Source organism: Chiloscyllium punctatum, chromosome 22 (assembly GCF_047496795.1).
Source record: "Chiloscyllium punctatum isolate Juve2018m chromosome 22, sChiPun1.3, whole genome shotgun sequence".
In the NCBI taxonomy this organism is placed as follows: domain Eukaryota; kingdom Metazoa; phylum Chordata; class Chondrichthyes; order Orectolobiformes; family Hemiscylliidae; genus Chiloscyllium; species Chiloscyllium punctatum.
Window position 1 is genome coordinate 54,059,517 of NC_092760.1, and position 18,020 is coordinate 54,077,536.

The 18,020-nt window shown below is 42.1% G+C and overlaps 1 protein-coding gene, 1 long non-coding RNA gene and 1 other non-coding gene across 3 annotated transcripts in view; 1 reads left to right on the forward strand and 2 right to left on the reverse strand.

Moving 5' to 3' along the window:
• Nucleotides 1–537: 537 nt before the first annotated feature.
• Nucleotides 538–7,495, reverse strand: LOC140493652 (uncharacterized). Its single transcript, XR_011963729.1, has 3 exons — nucleotides 7,190–7,495; nucleotides 2,049–2,340; nucleotides 538–754 (listed from the first exon to the last, which is right to left on the reverse strand). It is a non-coding gene; the product is annotated as an uncharacterized lncRNA (long non-coding RNA).
• LOC140493905 (small nucleolar RNA SNORD35) lies at nucleotides 6,944–7,023 on the reverse strand. Its single transcript, XR_011963789.1, has one exon. It is a non-coding gene; the product is annotated as a small nucleolar RNA SNORD35 (small nucleolar RNA).
• Nucleotides 7,496–7,596: 101 nt separating the features above from the next.
• ric3a (RIC3 acetylcholine receptor chaperone a) overlaps nucleotides 7,597–18,020 on the forward strand; it is an 86,327-nt gene continuing 75,903 nt past the window's right edge. The window contains exon 1 of the mRNA XM_072592341.1: nucleotides 7,597–7,705. The gene's annotated coding sequence lies outside the window, so the exon portion shown is untranslated. The remainder of the gene's footprint in view (nucleotides 7,706–18,020) is intronic.

An 18,020-nucleotide genomic window follows, 5' to 3' on the forward strand; every position in this document is an offset into this window, starting at 1 on the left:
ATCTTGTGACTACTCAAAGTAATCATGTAACATCACAATGGCTAAACTGATATTTATCATAGCTGACCATTGTTTGGTCTTTTGACTCCCTCCTCTGTGCAGGAAAATATGACTAAGTCTATGCTGCAGATAGCCTTTATTCCCAAAATGCTCACTGCTCCTTCTAATGGAGGTGGACCAAATCACATGAGTTTGCACTCCTGAATACCTTATCTGGAAACATCCTAATTTCTGCAGAAGTAGCTCTTCTAGTTTAAAACCCTTCTCTCTCTTTCTCCCTCCCCTGATTCTCATCATTAATAAAACCCCTACATCAGATCTTGAAGAAATGTCATTAAAAGTAAATCACTGAACCTAGAACAGTGCAAGGAACACATTTTGGCAATAAATCACAGTTCTATCATGATCTCACTGAGTAGCACAACAGGCTCAGTCCATTCCAATCAGTGTTCCAACTGACATACTTACTAGATGCATTTAAGTCAAGCATTTAGTGGAATAAAAAAAACTAATACTATGAATAACTTAAAGCATGGATAATTTGAATAAATATCTTTATTTGAATATATTCTACATAACCTCCAAGTGATTATTGGAAATTTACAAGTCTTAAGAGGCACTTCATATTTTTTCAAATATTCTGCTGGGGAACCAGGTCAGATTTGAAATATGTTGCAATTCATTCCAGGCCTTTCCATGGAGGTGTTCTCAAAAACTCGACAGCCCAATTCACTCATGTCCAATAGAGTGGTCTCTGGAATATAATGTTAATCAGGGCATTAATTTAGATAGCATTAAACATAAGCAAAACCAAACAGACACATTGTTGGATCAGCATTAACAGACAATATCAGGCATGTTTATGCAAAATATCTACATAACCTCAAGATAACATTACAAGTTTGAAAAATCTACATATTTAATATCAACTTCAGCAACTTGAACTGGCAGCAATTTTTGCTGTTAAAAAGGTATTTCATCACATATACCATAATCTTAATACAAGGATTAAAATGATCAATAAAGACAGCATTTTAAATTTTCAGAAGACAAAGTTAGCAAGGAAAATTAATACCATAAAGAGTACACAAGTGCAGAGTTGAATTAATGGGCAAAAATCTTGCCAAGTGTAAAGCTATTCACTTTGGCACGGAGAATAAAAAATATTACGGAGTAGAAAGTGACCCAGAATTCAGATGCAGAGATCGAGTGTTCTGGCTTATGTCAAAGTTATGGGCAGGTACAGCAAGCACATAGGGTTAACAATAGTATCCTTTCTTAAAAGGAGGAATTGAAGTTAGGAGGCTAGGCAAGATAGGCTGGACATGTTTCTACTGGAGTTAGAATGAGGGGTACCCCGATTGAAGTCATGTCTACCCAGATTTCAAGGTGAACTTGAAATGGATGCCTGACTGAGAACGAGAACGCATTCTTGAATTCAGGAAGGAGATGAGAGAGATTTTAAAAAAACCTTGTTCTTCAACTTTGGAACTCAAATCCGTGGGAGCGCAGGATCATTTTTCTTTTCACAAAAAGACAGATTAAGCGAATTTATCATTAAGTGGGAAAATGAATTAGAGGAGCCATGCACTTACTGACTAGTGGTGTTTGAGGGCTAATTATCTTGCTGTATGAATTTGCATCTGTGACAGACATTCATGCAATGCATGATATGCAGTGACTGCAATTACGTGCTTCATCCCTACCCCAGGGTAATCAGTCATTGCTATAAAGCAATCTCAAAGTTATTAAGACCATCACGAGTATAAACATCATTTTAACCCTGAACCAGACAAGGTCAGTGCTGAGAATGCTAGACTATGTAATGTACACTTCTAGATAAGCACCTAAGTAGATTAGGCACCCTTTGGAGACTTCAGAATAATTTATTAAAAAAAAATCAGGATTGAAGTCTCTGCAGAAATCAGAGGCAAACTAACTCTACAACAGCACAAAACCCTAAATAACCACCAACATTTAGGCAGAGCTAAGTCATCATGCCATGAAATAACTATAGAATGAAAGCTGACACACTGAATTGTGCCTACCTGATGAAAATACATTGAAGCCTGCTCTTGCTTTTTTTTAAAAAAAACGACTTGCCAGGAGAAAAGGAAGCACACTATTGAAAATGTCAAACTTGGTCTTGAAAGCAAAGTTAATATGTTCACCACCTGCAGCACTTGATATGGTTTCATGGGTTCACATGCGATCCATAACAAGGTAGTGTACAAAACTGGTCTGCACATTGCTGGCTTGTATTTCTTGCATTTTCATAATTCAGTTGAGCACACCAGGTGCAGTGATTCATGGTGAGCTTCTCACAGGATCTAGTCTTATCTAGAAATAAACAGGTTAAAAAGTAAGTGCCTATCAATGATTAGAACTACATTTGAATAGATATCAGTCTGCAGAAACAATTCAGATGTTATTACATAATTTAACTCATGATAAATTGAATGCTGCAAAGAATAAGTGGCTTACTGCAGTCCATCATGACAAGTACTTTCAGAGATCTACATCAACCTTATTCAACCAAAAAGTATAAATCAGGGACGTGAAAAAGACCGATGCTGTAGTCAGAATTGCTGTTCCCTCAGTATTCAGAAATACCTTTCACAGTAGATGGATACAAAATTGGCTGTACAGTAGGAGGAGGTGGTGAAGGGTTGTTTTTTTTGGACTGGAGGCCTGTGACTAACTGGGATCAGTAGTGGGTCTAGTTTTATCTGTCATTTATACAAAATGATTTGTGTGAGAATAAAAGGAGACCTTGTTATAAGTTTCTTGATGACACAAAAATCGATGTTAAGATTAACAAAAAGGATATTTGATCGATGGATCAGTGGGCTGAGGGGCAGATTGAGTTTAATTTAGATAAATGTGAAGCATTGCATTTTGGCAAGACAAACACAATTGAATTGTAGGTCCATGGGAGTGTTGTAGAAGAGATACCAAGGATTTGGGTGCTTAATGCTTCAACATGTGGATCACAGGTAGACCGGCAGTGTTTCACATGCTTATCTTCATTGCTCAAACATTTGAAAATGCATTGGGATGTCATATTGAGGTTATACCAGACTTTGACAAGGCCTTTTCTGAAATACTGTGTCCAAACCTGGTCACCCTGCTGGAGGAAGAATATTACTGAATTGGATAGGGTTCAGAAAAGATTTACTAACATGTTTGCCAGGAATGGAGAGCTTGAATTACAAGGATAGGCCAGGACTGCTTTTCCAACTGGAAAATGAGGTTGATGGGTGACTTGACATTTACAATAAAAGGTCTGAGGTGCACAGATAAAGGTGAACACCAGAGGTATTTTCTCCAAGGTGGGGGAAATTTAAAACCAGGGAGAGTTAAAACTAGGGGCATAATTTTTCTGCTCTCACCCTTAAAATAAGAGTACATGAGGGACAACCTTTTCATAAAAAAAATACATTGGGTTACTGTGCAGAATGAACCACACAAGGTACAGTTACGTGTAAAAGACATTGGGATAAGTACACAAATAGGATTACAAGCCAAAAGCAGGCAGATGGGTGAGCAGCTGTGGCTCAGCAGTTAACACTGCTGCCTCACAGCACCAGGGATCTGTGTTCGATTTCAGCCTCAGGAGACTGTCGAGTTTGCATTCTCCCGGTGTCTGTCTGGGTTTCCTCAGAGTGCTCTAGTTTCCTCCCACAATCCATAGATGTGGTTAGGTGAACTGGCATTCTAAATTGCCCAGTGTTCATGGATGGTTAGGTGCATTAGTCAAGGGTAACTGTAGAGTCACAGGGTAGAGAAATAGGGTTTGGGTGGGATACTCTTTTGGAGGGTCGGTGTGGACTTGTTGGGCCGAAGGGCCTGTTTCCATGCTATGTGACTACCTGATATCCTATGTTACTCAACATTGTATCCCTCCGAAAATTGGAGGGAGGAAAAGTGAAGTTAGGTCACCACTTTGTACAATACCTAGTTGCAGTCCACCTAAAAACACCCATGGTTACCAGTCACTAATTCTTTAAATCATCTGGCAGGCTGGTTAGCAAGGTTAGATCTTATGGAGCACAGGGGAACCAGCCATTTGGATACAGAACTGGCTCAAAGCTAGAAGACAGTGGTGGAGGGTTGTTTTTCAGACTGGAGGCCTGCGGTCAATGGTGTGCCACAAGGATTGGTGCTGGGTTCACTACTTTTCATCATTTTAAATAGATGATTTGGATATAAGCACAAGTAGTAGGTTTAGTAAGTTTGCAGATGATGCCAAAAATTGGCAGTGTAGGTGACAGCAAAGAAAGTTACCTCAGATTACAACAGGATCTTGATCAGATGGGCCAATGGGCTGAGAAGTGGCAGATGGATTTTAATTTAGATAAATGGGAGGTGCTGCATTTTAGAAAAGCAAATCCTAGCAGGACTTAATACACTTAATGGTAAGGCCCTCATGGCATTGCTGAGCAAAGACCTTGGAGTGCAGGTTCATAGCTGTGTCACAGGTGGATAGGATAGCAAAGGCAGTGTTTGGTATGCTTTTCTTTATTGGTCAGAGTATAGAGTACAGGAGTTGGGAGTGCGTGTTGCAGCTGTACAAGACATTGGTTAGGCTACTTTTGGAATATTGTGTGCAATTCTGATCTCCCCCATCAGGAGGATATTGTGAAACTTGAAAGGGGACAGAAAAGACAGAAAAGATTTACAAGGATGTTGCCAGGGTTAGAGGATTTGAGCTACAGGGAGAGGTTGAATAGACTGGGGCTGTTTTCCCTGGAGCATGGAGGCTGAGGTATGTAGGGAAGAGGTGTTGGAAATTCTGGAAAGGGTGAAAATAGATAAGTCCCCTGGGCCTGATGGCATTTATCCTAGGATTCTCTGGGAAGCAAGGGAGGAGATTGCAGAGCCATTGGCCTTGATTTTTATGTCCTCATTGTCTACAGGAATAGTGCCAGAAGACTGGAGGATAGCAAATGTGGTTCCCTTCTTCAAGAAGGGGAGTAGGGATAACCCTAGTAACTATAGGCCGGTGAGCCTCACTTCTGTTGTGGGCAAAGTCTGAGAGAATTGTAAGGGATAGGATTTATGAACATCTGGATAGGAATAACGTGATCAAGGATAGTCAGCATGGTTTTTTGAAGGGCAGATCGTGCCTCACAAACCTTATTGAATTCTTAGAGAGGTGACTAAGGAGGTGGACAAGGGTAAAACGGTAGATGTGGTGTATATGGATTTTAGTAAGGTGTTTGATAAGGTTCCCCATGGTAGGCTACTGCAAAAAAGTACGGAGGTATGGCATTGAGGGTGAGTTGGAGGTTTGGATTAGGAATTGGCTGGCTGGAAGAAGACAGAGGGTAGTAGTTGATGGTAAAGGTTCATCTTGGAGTGTAGTTACTAGCGGTGTTCCGCAAGGATTGTTTTTGGACCATTGCTGTTTGTCATTTTTATAAGTGACCTGGAGGAGGGGCTAGAAGGTTTGCGGATGATACAAAAGTCGGTGGAGTTGTTGACAGTGAGGAAGGATGTGTCAGGTTACAGCAGGATATAGAAAAGCTGCAGAGTGGGCAGAAAGGTGGCAAATGGAGTTCAATGTGGGTAAGTGTGAGGTGATTCACTTTGGTATGAGTAACAAAAAGATGGGGTACTGGGCTAATGGTCAGATACTTGGTAGCGTGGATGAGCAGAGGGATCTTGGTGTCCATGTACACAGATCTCTGAAAGTTGCCACCCAGGTAAATAGTGCGGTGAAGGCAGCATATGGTGTACTGGCTTTTATTGGTAGAGGAATTGAGTTCCGGAGTCCTGAGGTCACGTTGCAGTTGTATAAGACTCTGATGCGGCCGCATCTGAAGTATTGTGTGCAGTTTTGGTCCATACTATAGGAAGGATGTGGAGGCACTGGAACGGGTGCAGAAGAGGTTTACCAGGATGTTGCCTGGTATGGTAGGAAGATCGTATGATGAAAGGCTGAGGCACTTGGGGTGACTCCTCCTCCTCCTCTCCTTCCCCCCGGGGCAGGGGAATCCAGGACTAGAGGGCATAGTTTAGGGTGAGAGGGGAAATGATATAAAAAGAGACCTAAGAGGCAACCTTTTCACACAGAAGGTGATGCATGTGTGGAATGGACTGCCAGAGAGAGTACAATAGCAACATTTAAAAGACATCTGGATGGGTATATGAATGGGAAGGGTTTGGAGGGATATGGTTTGGGTGCTGGTAGGTGGGACCAGATTGGGTTGGGATATCTGGCTGGCAAGGAAGAGGTTGAGTCAAGGATCTGTTTCCATGCTACACATTTCTATGACTATATTGATCTCATGAAGCTTTTTAGAAACACCACTGTTCATCATAGGCCTTCATTTTAGTACTCAACTGCCATTCCATATGAAAAAAACCCAACATTCTTATTCTAAAAGCTGAGATTTAAACAATTCAGATCTTTTTCCAATAAAAATTTCAGTTACATCACACTAAGCTTTTGCAATAGATTAGTGTTTTATGATTTTATTCTCCACAACCACATGAAGGAGCAGCACTCCAAAGCTAGTGCTTCCAAATAAACCTGCTGGACCATAACCTGGGGTTCTTTGATTTTTCACCATACCTTTTGCATACCTGACTCAAAACTCAAGCATGGAAATACTGAACACTTGGTTTTCACAAGACTTTTCTAAAATTTCCTGGCTGATTGGCAGGATTTACCCAATACAGAGGATCAAATGGAAACAAAAGTTGCAACTGGGTGAGCAAATACAGTACTCCGTATACAAATCAAATATAAAAATATTTGTTCTATTATTTTAAAAAACATTTCCATTACAACAGCATTAAGATTGTTCATTACCAAAACCGACAAACTTAAGACAATAGCACGACTCAAAATGGCAATGATACTTTTTTTTGTATTTGCTGAAATAGTTTCAATACTTTTCCAAAGTCGATTTTACAAGTTAAATTTGATAAACCCTGAGCAGTAATCAGCAATGCCTTAAGGCAGTCTCATCACAGAAGGTTATGAAGACCATCGTGAGTTAAACATCATTTTCTGCTCAGTAAATGATTAATCTCAGATCTTTCTGGTTTTATAAAGCGAGTGCACGTGGCTGTTAGTGTCGAGTAAAGCAGGAGATTACAGAGAATTATCAATATATTAAAGCGGGAAGTTAAAGAGTAAACCATCGTGAAGCTCCAGCGGGTTGTCTCAGAGACTTACCGCCCACTCGCTCCAGACTCGGGTCATCCTTCAGCCGGAGGCCCGGCACCGCCAGCTCCACATTTCCACCCGGGATCTGAAAACGGGATTTCAAAGAGAGAAAAGTTTAAACGGTGCGACCGAGATCCGGGAGGGAGCCCTCTGGGCCCGGGGAGTAAGGAGGGGGATTGAGCCGAGCCGGGCCGGGCCTTTCCCGGGAGATCACCGCCATCCGGACCATGTGGGGCGGATACAGGAGCTGACTCGCCGCCACTTCCCCCAGCAGCTCCTTCCAGAACCTTCCCCAGAGAAGGATAGAGACCGACAGCTACTTCCGGAGCACTATTTATTGCCGGGGCGACCGGAAATCGCGGGCACGTGACCCCCTCCGCCCCGCCCCTTCCCCCGGTGTCGGTGCCATGGCCTCGACCGGACACAAAGTGGCTTTGGTTTCCTGTGTCGTGCTCTGCTCCTCAGTGATCTTCTCCAAACTCTTCATTCCCCGAGGAACCAGAGACAAGGCCCCACCACCGGAGGGTAAGGCTGGGGAATGGGGAATGGGGATAATGACCGAGCCCGGCTTCTGCTCATACCGCCTCTCCTCACCCCAAGATTGTCTGATTCACCCCCACCCCACCCACTCACTGGCCGGTTTCCCCCCACCTCCCCCCGCTCACCCCTTCCCACAGCCCACCCCTCTCCCTCTTCTCCCGCCTTCCCCCTCACTCACTGACCACTCCGCACTTGCTCATCTCCCGCCATCCTCACACCCCCAACTCGCTCACCGCCCAATCTTTCTCTCACCCCCACTCTTCCCCCCCCCCTCCCCCCGACTCCTGGCCCTCCGACACTTACCTTCCCCCTCCCCCACTCTCTTCCCTTCTCTTCCCCCCCCCCATTCTCTTCCCTTCTCCCCCCCCCCACTCCCTTCCCTTCTCTCCCCCCCACTCCCTTCCCTTCTCTTTCTCCCCTCCCTCCTTTCCCCCACGAACACACAGTCACCTTGTTCACTAACTCCTCGCTCGCTCTCTGCATGATAATTCCCCTCCGTCCACTGGTCACAAACACTCCTTCAATACTCATCCTGCCGTTCACTACTCCCTCCACATCTCCTGTTCATTCCAGCCTGGTCATGCAATTCATCCATTTATTATCATCGTCATCGATGTTATGCTTGTGTTCAATAAAAATTTTTTTTGCAACTTCCATGTTTCGTTTGTGATTTCATCCAAGTTTATACATGCTTCTGCCCAATGTCTATGGTTTGGCAAGTTGTTTTCTCATCCATTGAAGCTTGCATTGCTGGATCAAAATGTAACTTGATCACGTGTTTAGATGTTAAGTTGAAAACTTTATCAGTGAAATTGGTTTTCGAAGTGATGTTCCAATGGGTTGTTTATGTAATCCAGCATATGGTGTTGTATTTTGATCAACTATAGCTCAGTTTGCACTAGGTATGTTATGGGGAGCAAAAGGTATATTTCCATCCTAAGTATCAGTTTTTCAGTATTTTGACAGAAAGCAGCTCAGGCTCTAGATGAATATCGTCCCTAATTCTATCATGCAAAACTCATCCTTGGTGCTTTTTCATTGTCATCTACTGGTGACACTCTAACCATAACATGTTTGAGAGCAGATGGAGAGGCAGATTTTGGAAAGGTGCAGACGTAACAGGGTTGTTGTCATGGGTGACTTTAACTTTCCTAATATTAATTGGAAACTCCTTAGTGCAAATAGTTTGGATGAAACAGATTTTCTCAGGTGTGTCCAGGAAGGATTCCTGACTCAATATATAGATAGGCTGACTGGAGGGGAAGCCATACTGGATTTGGCGTTTGGTGACAAACCAGATCAGGTGGGAGAGCATTTCTTAGCCACTCTCCCCTACATCAAAAACATCTCGGAAATGACTGCCAGACTACTCGGACCCCTTAGCATCATGGTAGCCCATAAATCAACACACTAAAACAGCAGCTAATGAACTTGAAAGACCCTATACAGACAACAAGCAAAACTAATGTCATTTACAAAATATTGTGCAAGAATTGTAACAAACACTACATCTGACAAACAGGCAAATAATAGCCACCAGGGTACGTGAACATCAACTAGCTGCAAATGACATGATCCTCTCTCACTAGTATCCTTACATACAGTTAAGGAAGGACACCACTTTGACTGGGACAACACATCCATTCTAGGACAAACCAAACAGAGATATACAAGAAGCATAGCATTCCAACTGGAACTCTATCAAAAAACACATTGACTTGGACCCCATTTACCAACCCCTGAGAAAAAGAACAGGAAATGACATGACATCACCAACCCTAAGAAACCCAAACATATAAATAGAAAGCAGGAAACATCAGCAGTGCTTTGTCCGGGGGCTCACTGAAAGTGTTACCTAGTATGGTGACAAAACATCTGAAATTGAACCTTCCAGCTCAGCGAGCAAACCTACATCCAGTTGCCACCCAAGTTGAGAGAGTTGTTAAGAATGTGTATGGTGTGTTGGCTTTCATTAGTGGGGCATTGAGTTTAAGAACTATAAGGTTATGCTGCAGCTCTATAGGAATATGGCATCAATCTTAAAGGAGGGTGCCTGTAAACAGAAGAGTGGCTTGAAGTGTTTATACTTTAATGCCAGAAGTATACGAAATAAGATAGGTGAACTTGCAGCGTGGGTTGGTACCTGGGACTTCGATGTTGTGGCTATTACGGAGACATGGCTAGATCAGGGACAGGATTGGCTGTTGCAGGTTCCAGGGTTTAAATGTTTTAGTAGGGTCAGAGGTGGCGGTAAAAGAGGGGGGGGGTGTGGCTTTGCTTGTCAAAGATAGTATTACAGCGGTGGAAAGGAAGATGGACGAAGATTTGCCATCTGAGGTAGTTTGGGTTGAGGTTAGGAATAGGAGAGGTGAGGTCACCCTGTTAGGAGTCTTTTACAGGCCTCCTAATAGTCTTAGAATCGTTGAAGAAAGGATTGCGAAGATGATTCAGGAGAAGAGTGACAGTAATAGGGTGGTTGTTATGGGGGACTTTAACTTTCTTGATATTGACTGGGAAAGCTATAGCTCAAGTTTGTTAGATGGGTCAGTGTTTGTCCAATGTGTGCAGGAGAGTTTCCTGACACAATATGTAGATAAGCCAACAAGAGGTGAGGCCATACTGGATTTGGTTCTGGGTAACGAACCAGGCCAGGTATTAGAACTAGAGGTAGGTGAGCACTTTGGGGACAGTGACCACAATTCGGTGATTTTTACTCTAGTGATGGAGAGGGATAAGTGTGTACTACAGGGCAAGAGTTATAGCTGGGGGCAGGGAAATTATGATGCGGTGAGGCATGACTTAGGATGTGTGGATTGGAAAAGTAGATTCCAAGGCAAGAGCGTAATTGATATGTGGAACTTGTTCAAGGAGCAACTATTGAGTGTCCTTGATAAGTACGTACCTATCAGGCAGGGAGGAAAGGGTCGTGTGAGGGAGCCGTGGTTTAATAAGGAATTGGAATCCCTTGTTAAATGGAAGAGGGCGGCCTTTGTAAAGATGAGGCGTGAAGGTTCAATAGGGGCGATTGAGAGTTATAAGGTAGCCCGGAAGGACCTGAAGAGAGAGCTAGGAGCAGCAAGGAGGGGACATGAAAGGTCCTTAGTTGGTAGGATTAGGCAAAACCCTAAGGCTTTCTATAGGTATGTTAGGAATAAAAGAATGACTAGGGTAGGAATAGGTCCAATCAAGGATAGTAATGGGAAGTTGCGTGTGGAGGCTGAAGAGATTGGGGAGGCACTGAATGAATACTTTTCGTCAGTATTCACTCAGGAACAGGACATTGTTGTCGATATGAATACTGAGGCACGAATAAGTAGAATGGATGGCTTTGAGATATGTAGAGAAGAGGTGTTGGAAATTCTGGCAAGGGTGAAAATAGATAAGTCCCCTGGGCCTGATGGCATTTATCCTAGGATTCTCTGGGAAGCAAGGGAGGAGATTGCAGAGCCATTGGCCTTGATTTTTGTGTCCTCTTTGTCTACAGGAGTAGTGCCAGAGGACTGGAGGCTAGCAAACGTGGTTCCCTTGTTCAAGAAGGGGAGTAGGGATAATCCTAGTAACTATAGGCCAGTGAGTCTCACTTCTGTTGTGGGCAAAGTCTTAGAGAGAATTGTAAGGGATAGGATTTATGCACATCTGGATAAGAATAATGTGATCAAGGATAGTCAGCATGGTTTTGTGAAGGGCAGGTCGTGCCTCACAAACCTTATTGAATTCTTTGAGAAGGTGACTGAGGAGGTAGATGAGGGGAAAGCGGTAGATGTGGTATATATGGATTTTAGTAAGGCGTTTGATAAGGTCCCCCATGGTAGGCTACTGCAGAAAATACAGAGATATGGCATTGAGGGTGAGTTGGAGGTTTGGATTAGGAATTGGCTGGCTGGAAGAAGACAGAGGGTAGTACTTGATGGCAAAGGTTCATCTTGGAGTGCCGTCACTAGCGGTGTTCCGCAAGGATCTGTTTTGGGACCATTGCTGTTTGTCATTTTTATAAATGACCTGGAGGAAGGGTTAGAAGGTTGGGTGAGCAAGTTTGCGGATGATACGAAAGTTGGAGGAGTTGTAGACAGTGAGGAAGGATGTGGCAGGTTACAGCGGGATATAGAGAAGCTGCAGAGCTGGGCAGAAAGGTGGCAAATGGAGTTCAATGTAGCTAAGTGTGAGGTGATTCACTTTGGTAAGAGTAACAAAAAGGTGGGGTACTGGGCTAATGGTCGGATACTTGGTAGTGTGGAAGAGCAGAGGGATCTTGGTGTCCATGTACACAGATCTCTGAAAGTTGCCACCCAGGTAAATAGTGCAGTGAAGAAGGCATATGGTGTACTGGCTTTTATTGGTAGAGGAATTGAGTTCCGGAGTCCTGAGGTCATGCTGCAGTTGTATAAGACTCTGGTGCGGCCGCATCTGGAATATTGTGTGCAGTTTTGGTCGCCATACTATAGGAAGGATGTGGAGGCACTGGAACGGGTGCAGAGGAAATTTACCAGGATGTTGCCTGGTATGGTAGGAAGATCCTATGAGGAAAGGCTGAGGCACTTGGGGTTGTCTTCATTGGAGAAAAGAAGGTTTAGGGGTGACTTGATAGAGGTGTACAAGATGATTAGGGGGTTAGATAGGGTTGACAGTGAGAACCTTTTTCCACGTATGGAGTCAGCTATTACAAGGGGGCATAGCTTTAAATTAAGGGGGGGTAGATATAGGACTGATGTTAGGGGTAGGTTCTTCACTCAGCGAGTCGTAAGTTCATGGAATGCCCTGCCAGTAGCAGTGGTGGACTCTCCCTCTTTATGGGTATTTAAGCGGGCATTGGATAGGTATATGGAGGATAGTGGGTTAGTGTAGGTTAGGTGGGCTTTGATCGGCGCAACATCGAGGGCCGAAGGGCCTGTACTGCGCTGTATTCTATGTTCTATGTTCTATGTTCTATAAAGTCCTGGTTAGACCATGCTTAGGATAGTGTGTTCAGTTCTGGTCACCTCATTTTCAGAAGGATGTGGAAGTTTCAGAGAGGGTGCAGAGAAGATTTACCAGGATGCTGTCTAGAGTGGAGGGCATGTCCTATGAAGAAAGCTTGAGGAAGCTAGGGCTTTTCTCATTGGATTGAAGAAGGATGAGAGGTGACTTGATAGAGGTGTACAAGATAATGACAGGCTGAGATAGAGTCTTTTTCCCAGAGTGAAACTGGCTATCATAAGGGGGCATAATTTTAACGTGATTGGAGGAAGGTTTAGAGGCAATGTCAGAATTAGGTTTTTGACAGTGGTGGGTGTGTGGAAAACACTGCCAGCAGTGGTAGTAGAGTCAGATACATAAGGGACATTTTAAGAAATTCTTGGACAGGCGCATGGATGATAGTAAAATGAAGGGTATGTCAGTTAGTTTGATCTTAGAGTTGGATAAAAGGTTGTTACAACATTGAGGGCTGAAGGGCCTGTACTGTGCTGTATTGTTCTATGTTCAAATGGTGATTTTTAGAGTAAAAGTACATTCTGAAGTAATTTAGAGGGAAGAGTTAGAAATGAATGAGTTCGAGACAGAACAAAATTATGAAAAGTTTAGGGAGTGTTTTTCAAAGGCTGAAGCTGAAGAGAGATATCATGCTTGAAGAGGTTGCAGAATTAGAACAGGGTGAAGCTATGGAAGACTTTGGGTATGGTAGTTTAAATCCTGAAATCTGAAAAATGATAATCATATTGTCAGTGTTGAGAAGAGTGGGTTGGAGGACAGTATAGAGCTGGTTGTTTTGAATGAGCTATAGTTTGTGCTAGATGCACCAATAATTACTAGTTACACATCTGCCAGAATAAATAGATATCCATTGTAAGTAATGCCATGGGTGTACAAGATGGGATCTAAAAGGCAACATATCCATAAGGAAAAAAAAACAAAAGAGGCCATTGCTGTCTGCAGTGAACATTTGATGAGACAAGTGGGAGTCAGCTCCCAAGTCTTTTGGGAGAATGCTTCTTCAGTGACAGCAATCAACACCATAGAAAGCCTGTCTGTCATTGTAAAGCTGGGTGTTTAACCCAACATGAAGGAACTTGACAAAGCTGTAGACTCGTTTGCTGTTGGCAAAGTGATAATCCAATATTGCCTGAACTCATCAAGCAAATGAAATAGACCTTCCTGTAGCATTTCCGTGAACTTCAGTCTTATGGTAAAGGGAGGTGTCAGTGCCCCGGGACTTGCAAGATGCAAAGATTGTGACCCTGTACAAGAACCAGAGCAACAGCAGCAATTCCAGTAACTGTTGAGACATTTGCTGCTGAGCATCATAGGAGAACTATTTTCCTCAATTCTCACTACCACACTGCAAATCCTGCTATCAAACTGCAAATACATCTATTCCACATCTCAGTGTAGCTTCCCAGAACTGGAAGATTTGCGACGTGAAAATTTCAGCCCAGCAGCTGCAAGAGAAATGTTTTGAACAAGGAGACCACTGCACATTGCCTTCTTCAATCTCTCCAAGGCGTACAAGTACATGAGCAGGGGTGGCTGGTTTTAACCCACTGGGGAAATCTAACTGCCTGTCATAGCTGCTCGTTGTGACCACTTCCTTCCATTACAACATAATGTAATGGTCAGGTCTTGATGGGGCAACATCAGAATCCTTTGATATATTCAGTGGGGTCAACCAGGTTGTTTTCTGACACTAACAATCTTTGGCATGTGGTTCTCTGCCTACAAGGCACCTGCTGAGACTGTCTACTTTCATACTAGAGCCAACAGGAATCTCTTGCACTTTTGCTAGCCTGAGCTCGAAGACAAAATCCATCAAATCCTCATACAAAGGCTTTGGTGTGACCATCATCTGGAAGAAGTGGAACATTTGTGGCAGAAGCTGAAAAAGATGGCTTTTGTATTCTTGTGGGCAAGTATAAAAGATAAGTCAACAGAAGATCAGTAGGGAATGTTGAAAAAAAAAATTCAATGAGATACATGGCTATTTTCAAAATAGCCAGAACTCTACCAAAAATAACTAAAGATCTGGGAGGCATCAGAGAATTAAAATACCTAGTATGGCAAAATGCAAAAAATAATCTAGATCTTGGATATGAGAAAGAAAAACAACGTAGGATGACAAAATAGATTAAGATTAACATTGGATAAGAAAAGAAACTTGTAATTAAATGTCAGACCTTGGAAAACTGGAAGTGATATTGAGTGAAAGTCAAGAAATGGCAGACATGCAGAATAATTACCATGCACCAATATTTATGGTAGAGCAAAACATCAGCCAGGATTCCCAAGGAAACTAATGTTGAAAGGGAGTAGGGGTCGGCCAAACTTAAAAGCAAAGTGCTGAGCTAGGCATTGAGGGGACAGGATGATGAATGGAGCTTAGTTCATGATCTTAGAAACGAGAACATAAGAGCAAGAATAGGCCCTTTTGAGCTGGTCCACAATTCCATGTATTCATGGCCAGTTGTCAAAATCAGTACCCTGTTCCCACTTTCTCTGCATACTCTTTGGTACCTTCAACTCTATGAACTATACCTAACTCCTCAAAAACATTTGATGCTTTGGCCTCAGTTACTTTCTGTGGCAGAAAATTCACAGGCTTACCATTCTGTTGGTGAAATGATTTCTCCTCATCTTAGTACTAGGAGGAAAAAATCACCCTCAGAAAACAATACTTGTCCATGGGAATTCACATTTACTAGGAAAAATGGGTGCTGTAAGTAATTCAAGGTCTATCCAGTTTAATATACTGATTAGTATTGTGAAGGATTAAGAACCATAAGTGATAAGATATCCCATATCAATTTTAAAAATACTGATTTTAACAATGAGTTACAAATTTGATTTCCTAAAATGTTGCATAGTGTGACCTTAGTCTGGTTAAATCACTACGTATCTAAATTAAATCATATAGGATAATCTTCCAGCATGGTTTTGATAAATGGGTAATATCGCCAATGGAGTATTTCATTTGTTACCCTGAACAGAGTAATTTAAAAACCATCAAAAGTGTCCGACGACTTCAGACTGCAACTTACTCTTCCTTTAACCTTTGCGATCTGAAGTAGTAGCTCTGCAGCAATAACAAAAAATGCATGCCATTACAGTTTAGTACAACTTTGTACTGGTTCCACTCATTTTTATGACTATGTTGAATGATATGGAATCTTCGTTGGCATAAGGAGTAGGACTACTCAAAGCACTAAATGTAAGCAAAGTAACAAAGTTCCATTCTCCCACATTCTAATATGAAAATGGATAATTACTCCTTTAGTCATTGCTAGATAAAGCTTTTGGACCCATTTCTCAAAAGATGGGAGTAAAACGTAAGATCACAAGATATTTATACCATAAAATATTGGTTGATCTGATTTAAATCTACAAAAATAATTGTCCACTGTGCTGCAAGTATAGAAAATATGTTTTCCTACTGCAAATAGTTCATTAGAATGAGGGGCTTGGTCAGATTAAAGTTTTGAGTAACTCATGGAAACCGGCAAGATTGAAGCAGGAACATAGACACATTCAGTCGCAGATATGTGCACCAACCATTGACTGTCCACGAATTCGAATCTGAAAACAGGACATCTAATCAATGCAGCTTGAGTATTAGCATGTAGTGTGTTCTTCTGTCTGCACTACTTTTACAGAGCGGTTAATGCCAATTGGTTTTATACTGTGAATAAAAAACATTTATTTTAGATATGATAAGTACGAGGCCAGCATATATTGCTCATCCCTAATTGCCCAGAAGATAGTTAAGAGTCAATCACATTGCTGTCATCTGATGTCGCATGTAGGACAGACCAGGTAAGGATGGTAGTTTCCTTCCCTAAAGGACGGAGTGAACCAGATGGTTTTTTGTTCCCAACAATTGATAATGGATTCATCATAATACTTTAAATTCCAGATTTTTATTGAATTCAGATTTCACCATCTGCCATGGTGGGATTCAAACCTGGCTCCCCTAAACACTACCTGGGTCTCTGGATTAACGGTCCAGCCATAATACCGCTAGGTTGTCGCATAGTGGCCTAGGATCAAAGGCCAAGTTTGCTACATCAAAACCTGGAACTCCCTCCCTAGCACTGCTGTGGATAAATCTACAGCACACAGACTGCAGCAGTTCGAGAGCATGCCTCATTGTCATCTTTTCAATTAGTGATGGATTCCATCCTACGAACAAGCCCTAAAATAAGAAAACAAGGGAAATTGTCTCTTCATTGGGATTTTGGTAAAAATCAAATCAAAAGTGGAAAAATCACTTTGATCTATTGATACATTTAAGAATCCTAACTGCAGTCATTTTAAGGAAAAACATTCAATTGGTTAAAGAGCACATTTAAAGAACTTCGAGCACTTAACTCCCCAAATACCTCGACTGAAAAGTCTGACACATTCATGTTGTAGATCCTCGAAGAACTTATGTCAAAATAACATAACATTGGTCACTGCAGCTAGACCACACTCTGAAAGTAGACTCACCTTATGCTCAGATTTGACAGAATTCTGAGCCAGAAAATTCACTTCCACTTCTTAGTTTCATTTTATTTGGTGCCATATTTCTTTTCAGCATATTATTATAAACCTTGTGATATATGCATGAAACCTAGTTACAGTTTCAACCATGAAAGCATTGCACAGATAAAGAGTTGACAGAAAATAGTGGACTCCTACCCAGTGTCTGCCAGGGTGCCAAGCTTGTACTTGAAAACATTGCAGGTAAATAGGGTTTTTTAAAAAAACACTCATCCCTTGAATGATTATAGTGAAGCCTGGAATGTTTCCAAAAGCAGTAAAGTTGACAGTGGAGTATAGCTGCAGGCCACATCCTTTCCAATGTCTGTAAGAGTATAGACCTGTGCCTAGAATTTCCTAAGGCTTTCATGATTTGGAGATGCCGGTGTTAGACTGGGGTGTACAAAATTAAAAATCACACAACACCAGGTTATAATCCAACAGGTTTAATTGGAAGCACACTAGCTTTCGGAGCGTTGCTCCTTCATCAGGTGGTAGCTCCGAAAGCTAGTGTGCTTCCAATTAAATCTGTTGGATTATAACCTGGTGTTGTGTGATTTTTAACTAAGGCTTTCAAGTATTGAAGGGCAGTGTACTTAACATTGTTTACCATACTGTCTCATTCTTTTGTCCATATTTCAGCTTAAAATGATTGGATACAATACCGTGAACAGCAAATAATAAAAATGCACAATATACTGTTCTTATAAAATTGTGCTGTCGAGGGAGTTGCATACCACTCAACTCTAAAGAGTACCAAAATTATTTTATGTCCCTTTTGTGGGCTTTTATATAAATCTGGAATGAAAGTTGG